Genomic DNA, 16,886 nt, shown 5'->3' with positions numbered 1-16,886 from the left:
AATGTATTAATTTGAATTTTTCAGCCCATATGGAGTTCGTCCAGTTGTATTTATGGTCTGACAGGCACCAGTAGAGATTGAGTTGTGTCTCTGCATCGGAGCCTGTAGGCTTGGTTCATAGCACTTTTCTGGACTGAATGTCTTTGCTCTAGCATTGCTGTGTGGCCATGGCATACAGCTAAAACCTGCTTACATCTGCTGAAGATCTTGTCCGGTATGGCAGTCAGTCTTCAGTAATATTTTTGGTGGTACTTCATGAATACTGAAGTAGTCCACTAGTAGGCCTTGTGACAGTGCTCTTCAGAGAGTAAAACAGCAACATAATTGAAAGTGTGTGCTACTAAATTAGGCAAATTATGTGTAGCCACTTCTAATTTGGGAATATGCAGTTTACTAACCCTTTATTTAGGGGTACAAGGCTTGATATCTTAGAGTTCAACAGAATTAATTACACTTTGCCAATCAGCCTTGACAGTTGATTTATTTGCTATGTGAATTTTACCTTAGGATCGAATGGGAGCAAGAGGGAATGGGACTATGCTGCGCCAAATTCTGCTGATGTTTGCGAAGGCACTCTTTGGTGCTTTTTGTAGCATTGCTATGGACTTTTAAACAGTTGAAGGATTTCTGTTCCAGAGAGGTTTGAGTTTGAGTGGTGAATCAGTCCCTCATCTTAGTTACAAAAGTCTCCATTTGTTAGAGCTCTTCGAGATCCTTTCAGATGAAAGATGCTAATAGATGTAAGATAATGGGTACATGCAAGATTGTCGTCATTAATAAATATTGAAAAAAAAAAAAGCTCTCTGTGAACGATGTAAAATAACACCAATGAGTATTTAATCTGCTTTTTTAATTGAATTTTCAGCTTAAAGAGGGGAACTTTTCTTCTCGTTTGAAAAATTGAAATAGAAAAATGAATATTGAAATGTATCGGCTTGGGATTTTCAACGCAGTTTAAATAACTAATTAAGAAAAAGTTGCAGGGAGGAATAACATTAAAATATGCAATAATTTATTTTTAATAAGTGTAAAACAGATTATTTTAATTACCACGTTTCTTAAAATACGGGTTAAATAAAATGCCTTAAATTGTCATTCACAGAGATTTGGAATTGAAGTGTAGAGATTAAAGCCTTTTATCAGTAGATGTAGACAAAAGACTTAATGAATAACGAACACAGAAATTAGCTGAAATGACAGAACCCCGTGTGCTACACATTTTCTTCTTGGTTTTCCATGCTCACTGGCTTTTTTCACTTCTTTGGTGTTGCTTTTTAGAATAAGCTGTTAGCCAGGTGAGGTTTCAAGTTATCTTCTGTATCAGTAGTTTCTTTTTATAAAGCTTTAAAACTGCTTTTAAATACACCTCCTTGCCTTTAGAATAACAGCTACCTGGTTGACTACTTCTGCTGCACAAGGGCTTAAAGGTAGATGCTAGTCCATATAATTTTTTTTTTATACTTAATTTCCAGTTGCCCAGGTTTCCATTGAAATCTTTGTAAGCCACATTGCCAAAATCACCTAATGCCAATCAAGCTTTGGTAAAAGCCTCACACCCTGGCAGGAGTTAATATTTTATATTACTACATAAATTTCGGGTCCAAGTGCTCCCTATTTATCCCACAGCTTTTCTGGCGGGGTTTTGAGGAGTCATCCTGCTGTCTGTCAGTGTATGAACTCAGTTCTCTGAACAGGGTGGCCCTTGGAGAGTGGTATACAGTAGTGAAGATTTCTTCCTTTTGATGTAACAAATGCAATGCAGAAATAGACCACAACTGAGCAACGTTTGCTGTGTTATGTCAAGTAGGGGTAAGGTTTTCTTTTCTGTGTAAGCACGTGCTTTTTGTTGACTTGCTCAAAAACATCGAAATGACTTGCACTCTGTGTTATTCACTTCATGTTTATCCAAAAGCAGAGTCTGACCCTGAAGTGCTGTATTTGTCCTGGTTGTTATAAGGTTGTATGCTTATTGTGCATAAATGAGTAATTGTCCTTTAGAGGCCTGTGCTTTAGTTCAGTCTGTTAGGGCTGCTGAGCCAACAAGCACAGAAAGAGCTGTACTTTGGCATCATGCCAAAAAGTTAGAGGTCGTGAGCCAAAAACCCCAGGAAAGCCTTTCGGCTTTCCCGTCAGCCCAGTGTGCTGGAGTTCAGAGATGGTGATCTCACCTGGAACTGGGCAGCAGCAAGAGTTTGGGGGCAGCTGTTTCCAGGAGAAGGAGTGTACGAGTGCTCCAAGTCTTTCAGCAACGGGGGAAGCTGTCCTGCTACCGAGCAGGAAAACAAGTTAATTTTTGCCTCTAGTTTTCGTGAGAAATATTTGTTCTCTTCTTGCTTGTTCTCTTACGCATCTGATTCTCCTGCTTCTTTAAGAGGGAGAAGATATGCTGAGAAACCTCTACCTGTAAGCCAGAGTAGTTCTGTTGCATCTCACTCTCATTTTAGCACTCCAGATCTTCTTCTAAGTGGGGGAAAAATAATCTGGGAGGTCACTGGCAGTTTTGCTGTTTCATAAGGAAGCGTTAAAGATGGGAGGATTTGGCCCGATGGTAGCTGAAAGCACTCAGGCTCTGCCAGGATTTAATTCCTTGTGAACTCTGACCTGGAATGAATATAACATACATGCTACTGTTCCTCTATAATTTAGCATCCCTTTTTCCTGTGTGGGTTTTTTTTCTCCCCCATTTGTTTCTGTTAAACCTGGCTGAATGGTTTACCCTGTATAACTAGTATCCCTGCAAGGGAGAGACTCTTACTGTTTTTACAGGCCTCTTAAGACACCAGCTAAAATGTACTGGAGATTTTGCCTTCACTTGTGATAGTAATGCTGCTGTTTTTGGATCCAAGGGCTTCCAGTTCAAATCCCCTCAGCAGAGTTAGATTCCTCACAAAGTAAAAAGGCACTCCTCAGATTAAAGAAACTGATTGAATGCTGCTGCGTAGACCACTAATGTGCTACAAGGGTACTCCGTTCTTTAGCAGGGATTGCAGTGTGCTGCTAGGGGACTTCTCAGGCGCTGTTACTTAGAAATTACATGGTGCTACACCAGCTCTGGGACTTGTAGATTTGCATTCACTCTGCAGCTTCATTAACAATTTTAACTGGGACATATTTAGACTACTCAAGCTGCTTCTATAGGGTTGATTATTTTGTCTTGTCCTTAGAAAACAGCTTATCCTTGTGAAAATAACATATAAATTGTACTATTATATTTAGTGCTGCAAGCTTTGCTGTTGCTGTTAGTTTTCTTTTCATTTTGAAGCCGTGGAATTTCTGACAAATAATGCCTTCTGAGTTAAAATCCACCATCGTAAGAACCTATTCTGTGCCTTTTCCATTCTCTCTGTGAATTCTGTGAACCTCTGTCATTAGCGTGGTTATTGCCTAGAGAATAAAGAAAAGGGAGGAAGGATGTTTCAGTAAGACACAAGATGCTTCAGACTTGTCATCTGATCCAGGGAAAATTATTAAATCCCTGTGTACCTCATCCTATCTATACAGTGCACATAGTAATATCTGCTCACCTCTGGAGCACTGTGTGTGCCTTTATTTGTTGGAAGGATTTTGAATCTCCCCTGTAGAAGCTTTTATAGAAATGGAAGTGCTGCTCTCATGACTGCAGGTGTTTTGTGGTTTTCTGGTTGCAAAATCTGCTGTAGAATCGCTGTCCTTATATGGAGCCATGGTCCAGAATCTGATTTAGTTGTCAGTGTTGAATGGGGGGTGGAATTTCCTTTCCTAGCACTCAAGTGTCGAGAACAAACTCTCTAAGTATAGGCTGTTCTGCCTCCATTAGACTGGCACTGTTGAATGAAACCTAAGGATCACAGGTTCTGTCATAATTAAAAGAATTTATAATTACCACAGGAATGCCTGCACATACACATTCATTGGTCCTTATGTCATCTTTCTGTCTTTAGGAATAGGAATATCCAGTGTTGCAAGCTGCAGATACTTAGATCATTCTCCACAGAAGTACATGGAAATAATGAAAGAATACAGGCAAGGTATAACAGCTTTAACTGGAACTATAGATAACACAGGAGCAAGTAAACTTTATGTATTATTCCATTCACTTAATTTTACATTGGAAAGATCCAGTTTATCTGAAACTAAACAAACTGCCACAGCATTTTTAGTCCATGATGGCATTTGAGACTTAATTTCTCCTGTGAAAGCACTGTTCCTTTCTGTGGAATTCTGCAGGTGCTATATGTTTGTACCACTTGAGATCCAGAAGGTCTTAAATTTTGAGATGTTCAGTACACTGACTTCAATGCAAAGCCTATAGTAGGTAATCTTAAAGAATATGCCTCACCAATTCATCCTTTTTAAAGTTTCTTATCTGTATGTTTAAACAAAAAAAGGACAAGCCTAAACACTCTTTGCTGTCTTTTATTGTTTTCTGTGAGTAGCAAGAAATTATCACACTTGATAGAGCTCAGCTTTCATAAGGAAGGCAATGAAGAGCTACCTATGCACCAGAGTGTAAGACAGCTTAGAGTAGAACAGTGATGAAAATACGTTGTGATACCGAGTCGCTTTTTAGCAGCTTCTCTGAGAAAAAGAGAAGGGATTTTTGAACAAGCGTTTTAGGCTCCTTATATTGCCTGTACATTGTGTTGTAATTTTGTATGCTGGAAATATAATTTGGAGTTGCACAAAGGCTCTGACCAAATAAGATAGTCTGGGGATTAAATTGTGACTTTGCCTCTTCATTGGGAATGGCCAGCTTTCCTGATCTTACAGACTGTGAATTTTGTTATCCTCTTTGAGGAATGGAGGAGCCACTGGAATTTTTTACTCTCCTACATTTGATTGAGGAGTGTATGTGTGTGCATGTATTTTTTTTTTTATTAATATCCATAGTGTCTATCATTGACCAAGTAAGGCTTGATTAACATTTGCAGTAGCTAAGAAATCACTAAAGATTTCTTTGTCTCTTATTTAATTTTCTTCTCTGAAGAATCTGAATAGATAAATAATCTGAAAGATTATTTTCTTCTCTGCTTTGAATTCACCAATTTCTCTTTCCCTAATTGCTGGAATTGATTAACTTTTATCCTTTACTCTGTAGTTACGCACTGTAGGTGAGCTTTCCTGTCACAGAAGGCTTAACAATAATCATCTGGTTATGAGCTTTGATGTCATAAGAAATGTGATCATTTAAGGGTGTTTTTTGAAAAACAAATACAGCATTCACTAACGAACTCATTTGCTTTGCTATGGACTTTGGACAGTACTAAACTCTTTGCAAGAATCACACATGTTGAACCAATTTAAAACATGATTCAGAGCAGCCAGCTAGTGTCTGAAAAAATACCTGTTTATCACTTTTGAGAAAACACCCACTGCTTGTTTTCCTTAGCATGTTTAAATGTTGAGAATTTTTCTACATGCATCTGGAACTTCCATCTGCGTTTCTGAGGGTTGCCATTGGGTGGTGCCAGGCAATCAGTATATACAGTATGAGACAATGGTTTCTTTTTGTACATATCAAAAATCAAACGAGCTTTAAAATCTGATCTCAAATAATTTACAGTGCAAATAAACGAAGCAGCCAGTGCAAATAGTTACTTTGATGCTTTTTTATATACTTAACATAAATGAAGGGTCTGTCTGATATATGCTTCTTTATGTGTGCCTGTTTGTGTGTGTGTATATATGTATATGCATACATGTATATGTGCGCATGTGTGTAAAGTTTGACCTGAAATGTGGTTTTGCCCTAAGGATACTGGTGCCTTAGTTTTGATCATGTTGTACTAATGTGGCTTAATTAATTGCCCTCTTAACGTCTCTGCTAATGTTCAGGCTTTTGTTGCTAGTATGTGTATTTATTACAAACCTGCTGAGTGTTAAAGCTGATTGGAGACAAATGATAGATTTCGAACTTTAGAGAAAAATATCTATTTAATGCGTGTTTAAGGAAGACTAATTTCCTGCCTTAGCTCACAACTGAGTGCCCAGTGAGAGCAATGAAATATTAATATTTTAAAGTCATGTTTTAAATATCTCCTGTCTACCTGGTTCGGAATCTATATTATGTTAATAATACAGATATAACGATTTATTCTTTGAGCTATCTAACTCAGTTTCTGAAGTATTTGTTTTATAATAACTGAGGGAAAAATAAGACTGGTTAATGAGAGGGAGATACAAACGTGTATTGAATATCACAATTGAATAGGCTACTGTCTGTAAGAAAAAAATGTAATAGTCAGGAATAAAAAATATTGGCAATTGATTATGTGGATTAGGACAGTCTAAAATACTTCATTTTATATTTCTGTTTATGTTCACTTCTATTAAAGGGGTTGAAGGTTAATGTTTATAAAACCACATCTTTGAGGGGAGGGGGAAATTAACATGCACAACTCATTTGCTCTTGAACACCTTTTGTTAATGTATGAAATGAAATGTAGCATGTGGCCTTACAACTGAATAAGCTAAAATTAAAAATTATGTGTTTAACTTTGTAGAGCTTGGGAGTTACATGGAGCAAAACAGTAGTTCTTCTGACAAATTTTAGATGATGCTGTTTTCTCTGCCAGACAGTGGTAACTTAAAAAAAAAACAACACACGCACACACACAAAAAAAAAAACAGACCAAAAAAACCCCCCACAAAAAAATCCTAACAAGAACAACAACAACAAAAAAACCCCACCCCACAGACCTTTATAATTTAAAAATAAAATTAACCTAAAAACAGTCTAATAAATGAGTTGAAAATTTTCAAATTCAGAAGAATAACTTTGGAGGATTGGTATAAATAACCAACAACAGCCTAACGACATGAATCCTTTGTGATTCAAACTTCTTACCATATTAATTTTCCCCCCAGTGAATGGGAGTAAGATCTACTTGTATCTATGATGATGCCCTGAGTGACGTTTTGAGGCTAAAAGCCTCTAAAATATTTGTAGTCATTTAGATAGTGATTACCCTGTCTAGACCTTTTACTCTTTGCTAGACTTTCATTTAAATGTTGGACATTTTTTCAGACCATAAATCAGTGGCAAATGTGCACATTTGGACTCTCTGAAGTTTTACTTTGAGAATGTTTTCTTAAAGCATTCCAAAACACTGAAATCCTGGAATGGCAAGGGAAAAAAAAATCAACTCAAAGGTAAAAGCAAAAATTATTTATGGAGCATTTTGTCTCTAATCCTAAAATTGAGAGTACTAATAGCGGCAGTGATGAGCTTAGCTGATTCTTGTGGCTAATGCTTTTCATGAAGTCAAATTTGATTGACATTTCATCATAAATTTCTATTCCTCATAACAAATATTTCTTTTCCTCTATTTGTAAGTGCCTTTTTAAGATGCTTCCTTTAAAACAATGTAACAGTCATTTGCAGCTTTGATGGCATCTAAATGTATGCCGTTATGCTGGCTTGGTTCTACTGACATTTTAACATTGTTAATAATCACTGGCCATTTGTGTGTGCTGTGTAAAGGCATAATGTGCTTTTATATAAAACACTGTTATGAGGGCTCATTATCTTGTGAGGCAGCAGTTATAATGAAAATTAAACAATTGCAAACTTGCTTTGCTGAGTGTTTTTAAAATAAATTTAACCAGTCTGATTCACAGCTCCTACCTGATTCTGTGGGGTTATATATCAAAGCTGTTGGAGAGTTGCATGCATAAATTCCTTCATGCAGTCATGAGAGCTATGCGTGTTATGCTTTCCAGTGGTCTGCTAAAACTGCTCAGGAAATGCTTGTTACACAGGCAAGATCCTAGCAGGGCATGAAATAAGTGAAAACCTTTGAAACTAGTCTCCAGGTATCGATAGTTAAATATAGTTTACAAATGACCTTTTACTTACAGGTAGCCACGAAGTACTAGATCTGCAATCTATAAGCTACTCCTGCTGTTTTACTAAACACTCAAAACACTGGCTATCTACAATTACATGACTAAAAATTACCGAAGTACTTTCACTTCTCAAGCTAAGAAAAGGTTGAGAATGTAAATATGGGCTATTCAGTTTTTTGTTGATAGACTGCAAGGTTTTACCAAACACTTTATATAATGGACATAATTTTTTACATCTTCTCCAGTGTTTCTACATAAAATTGTTTGAACAATAACTACTTTAATAATAAAGTAAATGAATCATGAGAAGTCTGGGTAGGCTTCTCCATGGCGTCTGTTTTTTAGCAGTTACTCTGGCTGAGGATGTGGCCATTTGAAATTCAGTTTTAAAATGACTGTTCCCTGAGCACCCTTTCAAAGCTGAGCTAACCAGTGCAGTTTGTGTAATTTCTCACATGCTTCCCTTCTGTTAGGATACCAGATTTGTCCTTGTAGGAGTGTATTCAACTGTTCCTCTGTCTTTTATTTTAATGCAGCACTTAGACACAGGTTGTTCCAGTACTGCAGTAGTTAGGGAAACCAAATTTCCTGGTTTTTTTTTTTTTTTTTTCTGCACATGCTTAATTTTGAAAGGTACCAAGGCATGAAACAATAATTCAGAAAGCCTTCGTTTCAAATTACCTTTCTTCATTAAAAAATAAAATAAAATAACCAGGAGGTCTAGCACATTATGTCACTAAGTCACACAGTAAGAGGGACCATCAAAGAATGGTGGGAATTATCACAGCAGCTTGCTCCTTGTTAGAAGCATTTACCTCATGACCCTTTCATTTGCTTACTGCCACTTTAGTTTAAGAGTGACAACACTGTACAGCACTTTGCACTTTCTGTGCCCCTCCACCCCCCGCCTTTCCCTCAGCACCAGATGCCTTTGTAAAGCAGGCTGGTGAAGCAGTGAACAAAACCTTGTGGAATAAGTCTGACACTGGAAGCTAATGATTATCAGTTGAAACAAAACACTTGTTTACATGTTGTAGTCATTAGAGGTTCCAGTCAGTCATACCTCGGCTGGGATTCCTGCCAAATGTTTTGAGGGTTCTTTCACAAGCTGTGCAGTTTTGTAAATACAAAAGCACTCTTATTAAGCCTTTTTAGTATTAGACTGTGCAATTAAGATTACGGGTAATTAGATTCCTTTATTTGGAGTAGAATAGTCCAAGATACACAACTTTCTTAGCCACAGGATACCATTGGATCTCTGGGTGTTCCATTACAGATCAATGACTAAGAGAAACTCTTTTGTATTGTGCACATTTTTTCTTTATTCAAAATTACACTCAAAACTTGGGGTGATATGGATTTTTCCTCACCTTACTGTCAGCACCTCTGTCGTAGCCATAAAACTTTCTTTTTTGATTAACATGTCTCAATTTGCTGGAAACACTTTGCTTACATCTCTTTTAGTATTGCCGGCTTTTCATTTCAGCCTTATTACAACTAGGATTAAGGAGGTGATTTGACTATGAAGGAATTTAGGAAATTTTCCAGTAAGCTAAGGATGATTTTAAGTTAACTGCAGGATAACAGAGTTTTAGAAATGACTGTTTCTTTTAACACCTGTGAATTAGTCCATATCTGAATAAATAAATGATTCCTTTGGTATTTGAGGTTGATATAAAACAGCTCAAATCCCACCATTTTCTTGTAAACACTTTAATCATGCAAAGATGCATCTAATACAAATAATCATGTGAGCTGGTGAACCGGTTTCACATACTCTCCTGCTTTGACAGAATTCTCTGCATTGAGCATGATGGTAAATTATTTAAGGTTTGGGAGGCCATTTTTTGTAACTGTGAATTGTAAGACAACTGAATCGTCCATACATATTTTATCTCTATTTTTTTCTTTGCCAAAGAAGATATCAGTTTTAGTTGCTCCAATGCAGGACTGCTCACTTTGACATTTCCCGGTTGTCTGTAGTGCTAGGCAATAATTAAATATCAGGTGCATAAGCTGCTCTTTAATTTGACATGTGTGCTCCAGGCAATAAACACATGCAGTGCAACGTGGGAGTGTAATTGCTAAGGAATAAAATCTTGTACCAAGTGAGATCATTGTATCAGGTACTGTGTGACAGCTCATTTGATCATTATGCCCAGGCTAAAGAGGTTGCCTAATTAGTTTCCATTAAAACTCACCCTTTAATCAGGAATTATTCTTGCATAAAGAATGTCACTTGGTCCAGATGAATGAACAATGGTTCCCCCTTGAGATTCAACTATCTGTTACACTTGGGATGCCATATGTCTTTTCAAACAATTCAGCTACAACAGTACTCTGTGAATTTGGATCTCACAGCACTATGCAGTATTTGCATTTTCCTGATACCAGCTAGTGTTCTATAGGAAAATCACAATGGTATTCTGTATATACTTCATCAAGCCAGAGATGCTATGTTTAAGCAGCAGGAAGTGTGTTGTAAACACACAAATGACTAATGGGCCTCTCTTAACTAATGTGTCTTAGTTGTTGTATATATTTCATTAATGACATACATAGCATATATGCTATTACCTGGAGCTAAACTTTGGTCTCTCACCTAGAAACGTCAAGGTTCATCTAAATTTAATATTTTGAAAGGAAATAACATTCTAGCTTTTTTTTTCTTGTGACAATAGCTTTTTCTTGTGACAAAAGCTGATCACAGAACTAGCTGTGATTTGTTGGGTTGTTTTTTTTCTTTCTCCCTGCCAGAAAAAGAAAACCCTTGCATCTTAAGAGCCTTCCCTCTGCTCCCACAAGATGCATGAGGCTTAGCAGGTTACTGGGTTCATGCATATCACAGATTTGGAGCTCAGTTGTTGGGTGTGTTTCAGTCTGAGTCATGGCTACACTTCTGCAAGTTCCTGGTTGTCTGCTGAGTTGGCTCATCTGCCGCACAGCAATTGCAGTGGCTTGTCTGAGCTGACCAGAAACTGTTCTCCAGGAGAGGCTTTTCCATCTGGCAGTACAGGCTACTGTAGGCCAGGTGGAGAGGAAGAGACTTTCAAGTCAAAGCCCAGCATTTGTACTCAGGGGCCTCAGACAACTCCCTTAATATATCTGCTTCTACAGATGCAAACTGGTTTTGTAATGTTTGCAAAATGCCATGGGCTGGACTGGCAGTTTGAAATCTAGCATGTAGGCAGAGCTGCTAGGGTCTCTTGCTTTCCCCAGGGACATCTTGGTAGTAAGCTCTGAGCTAAGTTTCCCTTCTGTTGTGGAGGGATGATCGTATAACATGTCAATGTCTGCACTGACTGTATCTGTCAGTGTGATGTCCATCCTTCTTTTACTTAAATGGTTTATAGGTCACCCAGAAAAACAGGTCCCAAAAATACTGCCCCAGTCTTTTTGCAGCTCAGACTGCCATAGACCCCTGATGTGTTTGGAGGAATGAAAAACTGTTTTGTGGGCTTTGCATACCTGGAGGCAATGCCTTTTACAGAAACAGTTGCAGTCTAAGGTTGTGTGAAAGATTGCCGCAAACATTAAGCCATGTGGCATGGAACAAGGATCATGCAGGATGCCTGCTCCAAGTTCATTCTTGGTAAGTCTGATTGCTCTAACCTTTATACTTAAACATAAGCCGTATGAGCTTTTACACTAAGAGTATTCAAGGCAATGGAAGGACATGCATGCAAGGTGAAATTCAAATACTTAATATTTCTTGTTGCTATTGCTCTAAGTGCCCCCATTCTCCATACCCAACGGACAATGTGTCATACCCAGAGCGAATGAAGCAGACAGGAGAAGTGGCTAAAGCACATGATTAACATCTACAATCTGAGGAGAAGAGAAATGGTTTAATGATCTAATGTGACTCCCTGAATAGCAGAGGATTTTAATTTACTTGTTCTTATACCTTGAGCTATGTGTTTAGGAAAATAAGTATTCTGTGTTATCTGAGAGCTGTCCACCTTTACCTAATACTTTGTGGCTGTGGTCGATCTCCGATACATTAGAGGAAGATGGAGAAAAGGGATTTCCTCAGGCTTCCTGTGGTTAATCCGTATTGTTTTGGCATTCTCACCTGTATTTTACTCCCTTCTAATATCTCCAGCAAACTTATTCTTAGTTCTCTTTGATGTTCTCAATGCCACTTCTAGTTTCTTTCCATTTCCCCTGCTTATATTTGCCCAGGCAGCTGGAGAAATACATTGTGGCTGATTCAGAGTTACAGACATCAGTTGTTGTCAGTTGCTGTCTTCTGACTCTTAGTCAAAGAGGATTTGTTGCATCTTAGTTGATTCAGACCCAACAAATGCCTAGAGGGGCTCCATGATGATGATTTATACAAATATTTTAGTGAAGCTCCTAGATGGTATCCAGACTGCTCTGGTGGTATGCACTGATAAAGATCAGTTATCGCTAGAATGATGTGAATTATCTGGCTATATCATCTTTATTTTTAAGGAGGTTAGTGATAGCTCCAAAGCCAGGAGATATGACTAGTAATCACAAATGAAGTACGTTCTCCTGTTCTGCAGGCCTCTCTCTTAGAAGCCTGTGCATTGAAGAACACACACAATCTTTGTAAATGACTGATCTCAGAGCAATCCTTTGGCAATAAAGACTAACATAACTCTGAAATGAAAAACCAAATTGCAAATTCAATAGCATTAATAGGGGGAAATATGAATACTGAATTAGTAATGGATAAATGTAATAGCATTAGCAGTAGTAGTATTTGGTACAAAAGGCAGCATGCCCAAGAGGGGAGTTTTGCTTTGTCTTGAATCAGGTTAACCTCTTTAACTAGTCAGTTTTTGTGCTAAGCATCATGTTTTATATTCTTGAGTTTTTGGATGTAATCACTGCACTTTCCTTACCCAACTAAGCTTTTCAATTATAACAATGAATTCTACAGATTATTTATAATTTGTTGTTTAAAAAGAAAAAAAAAAAAGAGCAGAGCAAATTCTTTAGCACTTTAAAAACAGCGTTTTTGCAATCTTAGTGAAAATTCCCTTATTCTCACATAGTGGTAGGGGGCGTGGGAACATCTGAATTCCCTCATTCCATACATTCGATGCAGTAGCTCTAGCATATTCCCTCCCTCATCCCCCTGCATTTCCTCTGCAATAAAAAATTCCAAATGTTTCAAGCTTTCCTTCTGTGGATGTATTTCTGTGACTGCAATCATGACTGTTGCCTGGTTTTGAATCCTGTCAGCTGCCCACTTCTTTCTCTGTGTTCTTTTCAAGGTAGGATAGAGAGAACATACAAAATTATTCCATACGAGGGTATCCCACTGATTTATATTATTGAGGCTATTATTTAATTTTTGACTTTTGGAAGATAACAAGATACTTCTATTTTAAATCCAATGCCATAAATCAATCTGAGTTCATTCTAGGGTTGACCCAGCTTTACTGAAAGGTTCATGAACTTAGCAAACTTGGCTCAAATATTGATGAAAAGCTGCCCTGAGATGCATCACATTTTGATTAAAATCTTGCTGTAACCCTATGATAATTATTAAGTGTATCTAATTATCTTCAGTAGGAAGCTTAAACCAAAAAGTGACCTAAGAAAAACACTTCTGCTATAAACAAATATAGGGGCTAAAAACAGTTTTGGGTGAGCATTCAGGGCTACTTTTACTTTCTCCAGACCTGTTTGCCAAGATCTGAATTTTATATCTTTTCCACAAAACACATTTTTCCGTTACAAATACATATGTTTATCTTTGTATTATAAAGTGGGAACTATTTTTATTACTCTTGTTATTAATCCAAGTAATCTTTTGTGTTTCTATAAGAAATTCACTAGAGTGGAATCAAAACACTTTTTAGTACAGAATTAACCTTTCCCATATGCAAAAAGCAAACTAAACTGCATTCAGTGTAAATAGAGTAAGAACCATCAGCATTACTGTATGTAATATCCTGATACTTTACAGTCCTTTTGGACCTGAACATATCAACCATACTTCAGAAGCCTTCATAAACTTGTATAAATGTTTTCTTTTGCAATGATTTTTCAAAGTTTCCAGTAACAATCATTTATTGCCCTCTTGTGAATTGTACTGCATGGATTGAATATTATCAGGGAAAATAAACTGGTTTTGTTTTACTTCTCTGAAGTGCTTTCTTAAAGACTTCTATTCAAAATGCACATGTTGGATCATATTCTGCCCCTAGCTATGTTATCTGATAAAATGCCGTTGACTTTATTACAGTCCACTTTGACTCTGGCATATTCCCATGTACTCCAGGCTGCCAGTATAACTGAGGAGGGAAAACTTGACCTGGGGTATGTTTTGCTTCAGAAAGAACTGCATTATTTATCCTCAGTGAGGAAAATAGTTATTCACGCATTATACACACTAAGACAGAACTAGTCCTAGAGTCCTGTTGTAAAGGCTCCCCCTTGCACAGCTCCTCAGTAATGTACTTCCTGGAATAGTCGACTGCAGGGGCCTGCACATGGGCAATTGTGCTCAGCTTCAGCTCACGGCTTCTCAGCAATATGAAACAAAAATTTAATTTAGTCACAGTGCAGGTCAGAGGCCAGAGTGAGTTCTGCTATGAAGAGAGAGGAACTGGGAAAGAGGGCAAAGGCACTGCAGCGTTAGACACTCTGCTCCTGCTAGAATGAGAAGGATTTTGGGCAGCAAATGCTCTTGCTGCAGTGATGAGGACCCCAGTATCCCTGCTGGGGAGAGTGAGCGCTGCAAACACCAGCTCAACTTATTGGGGGTCTTGTAGAACTAAAATAGGTTCAGGGACAACAGCCATCTTTGACACACAAGCTGATGCTGGCCTAGGAAGTGGCCAAAATTGTTTATACCTAGATCTGGCCATAACTGCCCTCTACCCCCTACAAAGACTTGACTGGGGAAAAAAAAAATGAAATGTGGGTCTAGATAGGGTTCTCCATAATTTTCAGGTGTAGCCTGGAAGGCCTAGGTCTGGTCTACACAGAATAAGGAACTGAAGATGTTTTGCAAAAAATGTGAAATGGCATGTAATTTGCTAAAGACTATCCCTCCGTATGGCTGCTCTATTATGAAACAAAAGCCATTTTGCTTTGGAATAACTACTGTGAGAAAGATAATTCACTTCAACTGGAATATATTCTGGAAATTTATCTGTGTATTGAGTTAACGTTTTCCAGCCTTTCTCTCCAACCATGAAGCTAGGAATTTTGTCTATTTATTACTTTTGAAATTAATGCTGCTTTCAGAATATGTCACTCTGGAAGAAATACCAAGTATGCTGAAATTCAAGATAACAGTGTTAGACTTGGGGCCAATCAACGATTGTTTTTTGAAATATACAAAATTTACAGCAGGAGGGATCTGCACATCATCCTTAAACATCAGATTATTACAACTAGAAGTATAATGAAAAGTCTTATTTCAACAAGCTTATGATGTATTCACGTTTGAATTTGCTGTAAAATACAGAAGTTTTATAGGTGCTATGCCTTCATTTTTCAAATGTTGTTCTCTAACTTTTTAAAAGGCCAAATTTCATGGGAGCTTGCATCTTAAGTTCAAAAAACAGTATGCATTTACAGCTGACTTCATTTTGAAAGCTTTTACTGTTCATTCTTTCACATAGAACATTGAACACGTAATATTCACAGCCCTCATGATAATAGGTTTGTTGGGGCAGGGAAGGCATCTTTCTTTCTTGTTCCATTTGAGTTAATACATCTGGTTTAGCCTCTTGAGAAATAAAGTTGGCATCTACAACCTCTTGTTTAAAAGATGTTTAGATCCCATCCTCTGTGGTCTGTCAAGAGTAGTTATGAAAGGGTCTCTTTCGAGCTTTGAAGAAAAAGGATTTTTATTCATGTCTTAAACTTAGTTTAAAACCAAGTATCATTTCTTTCTCATATTTTTTGTGTTTGGTAAAGCTACCAAATGCTAAAACAGGACAGATGTATGTGTTAAGTTGGATTGAGAAGTGAAGCAGAAGCACACAGATTTCACAAAGGGGACATGGAAGATCTCTAATGCTTTTCCTTACAGGAAAAAAAAAGCACTAGCGTGGGTCTTAGAAAGTGGAGTATATGCTTTCAATGACAAATGACTGGAAACATTTTTCAGTTGGCCCAAAACACTGCAATAACTAATATCTGTAGGGAATAAAGGAAGGATCAATGCATGCAACTGCTTTGGTTATTTAAGTTTTTGCTGAAATGTTATGATTCTCTTAAGTCACAAGAAGACACTGCCGTTATTGTACCTGGAAAATAACACAAGTAAATAAGAATTTATATATATTTATACATGGTTAAAGAAAAACACAAAAGAATTTGTGCACATCACAGTTTTAGTGTTTACTTATGTTGGCAAATTTTAAGAACTTGTTTGACATGCGTACAATTTGCACATTATAGCTATAGACTGCTTGGCTGGAAAGTTGAACCAAGAATAGTATCTAGGCTGACTACAATCATAGTACAAGAAGCAGTTGCGTGGGTAGCAAAATGGCCCTACTGCCACTCCGTTGCTGGTGCATGGCCCCTGAAGGCTCAGGCTGGCTGATGTTGCTGGAGATGTTAAGAACATGATGTGGTCTGGTTATTGCTGGCAGGTGGCAGCTGCACCCACTACTGGCAGCAGATCTGGCATGAGGAAGGGCTCTTCCCTGGGATCTCCCAGTCTTCTGGCCTCTTGTCCCAGCCCCCCCACCTCCTTGGCAGAAGCAGCTTAGTCACTTATCCTCAGGATGGCAAATCTGTTTCTGCCTACCTACTTGAAACAGTTCCAGATTATGTATGCACTAAAATGTTTAACTGTTTATTATGTTTTATTGAGATATGGACTGACTGAGTGAGCTCTAAGGTGGGTGGGAAACTGGCTGCACCAACAGGCTGAAAGGATTACAAGTTCAGGGTCCAACTGGAGGCTGGTTAATAGTGGTCTTCCTCAGGAGTCAATACTAGTGCTGATGTGCTGTCTTTGTTACCAAGTTGGACATGGGGTGGAGTGTACCCTCAGTGAGTTCACAGATGACACTATGCTGAGAAGCAAGTCCAGCAATCCAGAGCAGTCTTGG

Source organism: Phalacrocorax aristotelis, chromosome 5 (assembly GCF_949628215.1).
Source record: "Phalacrocorax aristotelis chromosome 5, bGulAri2.1, whole genome shotgun sequence".
NCBI lineage: Eukaryota > Metazoa > Chordata > Aves > Suliformes > Phalacrocoracidae > Phalacrocorax > Phalacrocorax aristotelis.
This window is presented reverse-complemented; position numbering follows the sequence as displayed.